Source organism: Arvicola amphibius, chromosome 15, assembly GCF_903992535.2.
Source record: "Arvicola amphibius chromosome 15, mArvAmp1.2, whole genome shotgun sequence".
Lineage (NCBI taxonomy): Eukaryota > Metazoa > Chordata > Mammalia > Rodentia > Cricetidae > Arvicola > Arvicola amphibius.
The window spans coordinates 43,267,902-43,272,033 of NC_052061.1; the positions used below are offsets into that span (position 1 = coordinate 43,267,902).

Below are 4,132 nucleotides of genomic sequence, written 5' to 3' on the forward strand. Positions count from 1 at the left end.
CTACTTTGGGTTCTGAAAAGATTCATCCAGGTCACCCGTGGTCATCTGATCCGAAGAAATTATGTTCTTGTTTTCTCAAGTTGCTTCTCAAATTCCTGGATCCTGAACTGAGATTTAGACACAGACTCAGCACAGTTCTTTGCTTCCTCATTTCCTTACCGTTCACCAGGGCCATGTAGTTCTCCTTGAGCACAGGAATCTTCATGGCATTATATATTTCTTTTCAAAATCATCCAACAAGCTGGCCTCGGTCACAATGGCCTTGCAGTAAGCCCAGTCCATTGCTGGTGGTTTCCCAGACAGAGCGGCCAGTCTAGTGTGGAGGTCTCCTCCCAGGACTTTAGGGAATTTATGTTTGTCTTTTGGTTTGGGGGCATGATCTCCCCAAAAGCTATCTCATCAATGTTGGTTAGAGCAACTTTTTGCCCAGCCATCTTGGGATCCTTCACCAACACCAGCCAAACCGCTAGACTATTTGCAAAATGGCTGGAGCCTGTGGTACTCCTGCAGTCAAGGTGTGAGAATTCAATGTGCCCACATCCTCCCTGCCTGCTGTTCTTCACAGGTGTGAAGTGGCATCTCCGTGTGGCTGTGCGCATGAAGTCTCCTTTGGAGAAATGCCTGCTCAAACCCTTTACCCCCATTTTCTGTGGTATTTGTCTTTTATTGTTGAGTCTAAGAAAGTCTTGAGGGGGTGGGATGGAGAGATGATTCAGTGGCTAAAGATCTTGCTGCCCTTGCAGTTCCCAGAGTCAACATGGGGTGGGTGACAATTTTATATAACACCAGTTCCAGGAGATCTGACACCATCTTCTGCACCCTGCAGGCACCTACACTCATGTGCACATGCTTACACACACACACACACACACACACACTCACTTTAAATAAATAAGAACAAATCTTTTTTCTTTCTTTCTTTACGCTTAGCGGTGGTGGTGTACACCTTTAATCCCAGCACTGGGGAGGCAGTGCAGATGGATCTCTATGAGTTCAAGGCCAGCCTGGTCTACAAGAGCTAGTTTCAGGACAGGCTCCAAAGCTACAGAGAAACCCTATCTTGAAAAACCAAGTTAGGAAAAAAAAAAGACTTCTTTACATATGGGTTTAAGGACATCATCAAAGGTATAAGGCTCCAGTATTTTTCTCCTATTCTATAAGAGGGCTTTTCACTTTTTTTTGACAGTGTCTTCTGAAGTACAACAAAATACAAAAAGAAAAAAATTTATTTTAATTTGGATGATATGCAATTTCTTTTCTTTTTGGATTTCTTTTTAAATCCTATGATATTGGTGGTGAATCTGAGAAGCCATTGTTTAACCCGTGGCCATGAAAACCTGTTCCTGGTTTTATATGTGTGACTACCTTGTATGTTCAGTGTGGGATAGAGGGTCTGCTTTCCTCATTAACATATGGTTATGTTTGTCACCTTTGGCCTTGAGAACCCTTCCAGAGTCTTAGTCACTTTTCTGCTGCTGTGATGGACACCGTGGCCAAAGCAACCTATGAAAGGAAGGGTTTATTTGGGGCTTATGGTTTCGGAGAATATGAGTCCATCGCCAGCACATGGGGAAGCTTGGCAGCAATCCACAGGCATAGCAGCAGGGTCAGCTGAGAGCAAGCATCTTGAATGGTAAACATAAAACAAAGAGGGCGACTGGATATGGTTCAAGTTTTTAAATTCTCAAAGCCCACCTCCAATGACATCCTTCCTCCAGCAAGGCCATTCCTCCTACGCCTCCTCATACAGTGTCACCTGCTGGGGACCAAGGGTTCCGATGCACAAGCCCATAGGGGACACTCAAACCATCATGCTATCATGCGGGCTAAAACTTTCTCTCTCTCTCTCTCTCTCTCTCTCTGTGTGTGTGTGTGTGTGTGTGTGTGTGTGTGTGTGTGTGTGTGTGGTGTGTGTGTGTAGATGGAGACTGCTCACTCATTTTCTGGACACCCAGACCCAAATAATCACACAGAAACTATATTAATTACAACACTGTTTGGCCAATAACTCAAGCATATTCCTAGCTAGCTCTTATATTTTAAGTTAACCCATTTCTATTGATCTGTGTATCACCACGAGGCTATGGCTGATTGGTAAAGTTCCAGCATCTTTCTCGTTCAGCAGCAAGATGGCATCATGGCATCTCCCTGACTCCGCCTACTCTCTCTATCTCTGTTTGGATTTCCCACCTGGCTTTCCTATGCTAACCATTGACCGAAACAACTTTATTCATTATCCAATAAAAGCAACACATATACAGAAGGACCTCTCTCTCTCTCTCTCTCTCTCTCTCTCTCTCTCTCTCTCTCTTTCTCTCTCTCTCTGACCCATACTAGGCTTTTGTTCAAAACCAGAAAATAAGATGTAAGCCACAGTCACAGGTGGCTCCATAGTTCTTTCTTCTATGGATATTTTAACTTCTTGTCTTCTTCAGTGGGACCTGGAGATGGTAACACGTATGATACGTGGTTCAATTCAGACGTCCAGTATATTTTTCCAGTATTTCCCCTACAAAGTCGATCCACTACGTTTGTAGGATGAGTAGTGGTCTCTGCCAGCTCATAGTTCTTGCCCTTTCAGAAGGCAGCAGAGCTTCAGGATGGCCTTGGGAGTGGTGAAGGTCATTGACCTTCTGAGTTTTCTTCCTGTCATTTGGGTGGGGCAGGCGTGAGGCCCCAGCTCCTAACCTTCCTCGGGACTCTTCACCTTACCCTAGGAATTGATGTAGGAGGACAGCTCTGTCCACGCGGCTGGTGCATCCCTTCAGCTAGGGGTGGGGACCAAGATTTCTTACAAGGAGAGTGTGTGTAAACTGACAAACCAGCTTGTGCCAGACCAAGTGTTTACAGGAAGGAGTAAGGAAGGTATTGTGGATGAAACAAATTCCATAAACTGGGTATGGCTTAAAGCGGTGGTTCTCAACCTTCCTGATGCTGCGACCCTTTAATACAGTTCCTCGTGTTGTGGTGACCCCGACCATAAAATTTCTTTTGTTGCTACTTCATAGCTGTAATTTTGCTATGGTTATGAACTGACATGTAAATATCTGTGTTTTCTGATGGTTTTCGGCGACCTCTTGTGAAATGGTTGTTCGACCCCCAAAGGGGTTACAACCCCCAGGTTGAGAACCGCTGGCTTAAAGCAATAAACACTGGTTCACTTGCTGTTCTGGAGGATAAAAGGCAAGGAATCTTGGGACACCTTCCTTCTGTAGAGTCTAGGAGGAATTCTCCCTCACTCACCCTCATGCCCCAACTAGGTTCTAACAGCACAGTTTTGCCCTTGCTCCCAGGGGCACATCTGGGTCCAATCCTCCTCTGCCTCCTCCTTGTGATTCCATTGGCCTTCTGGGATAGTGTGGGATGTGTCTCCATCTCTAGATCTTTACTTTGGACACATCTGTAAATGTAGACCTTTACTTCAGACACACTTTTGCTATGGCAGGTCCCATTCACTGGTTCCAGAACCTAGATGTCTTTGGGGGAAGGTGTCGGGTGACCACAAGCACCTAGCTCTGGCCTTCTCTATCTTGATCTGCCATATTCTCTAGAGACAGAGTCTCTCATTGAACCTGGAGCTTACCTTTTTTCAGCTAAGCTGCCAGCCATCAAGCCCCAGAGATCCTCCTTTCCCCACTTTCCACCCTAGTGCTGGAGTTACAGGTATATGTGGCCACTCCTGGCTCAGAGCTGAAGCTGACCAATCTCCATTATGTAAGACCTGGAACATTACTGCTGGAGGCTGCAGTTTTCTTCACAGTTGAACTGGGATCATTCTAGTGTTTTGTTCTTGGTGCTAGGTGAAAGGACTTTTGGTGTGCAAATGATGCAGAATCACACAGAATTAATGATAGAGAGAAGGTGTACCTTGTTCGTTATGTAGTAACACATTGTTTTGTTCTCTGCTCCGTCTATCATCCATTATGTATCACCCACCTGTCTGTCCATCATCTATCCATGCATCCATGCCAAATCGTTCATTTTCCCACAGTAAATGAAAAAGAGAGAAGGCAGATGCGGTGTGGGGGTCCACCAAGACATGCACAAAGATGCCGCAGCGTTGCCATGGCAGTTAATGCTTGTGTTGACATCAAAGGATCTCTCCATGTCTGAGTCCAAGCGATGCTCTGGG

At 45.5% G+C, this 4,132-nt stretch overlaps 1 pseudogene; it reads right to left on the reverse strand.

The window, feature by feature from the left end:
• LOC119801746 lies at nt 1–434 on the reverse strand (annotated as a pseudogene).
• Nucleotides 435–4,132: the final 3,698 nt, after the last annotated feature.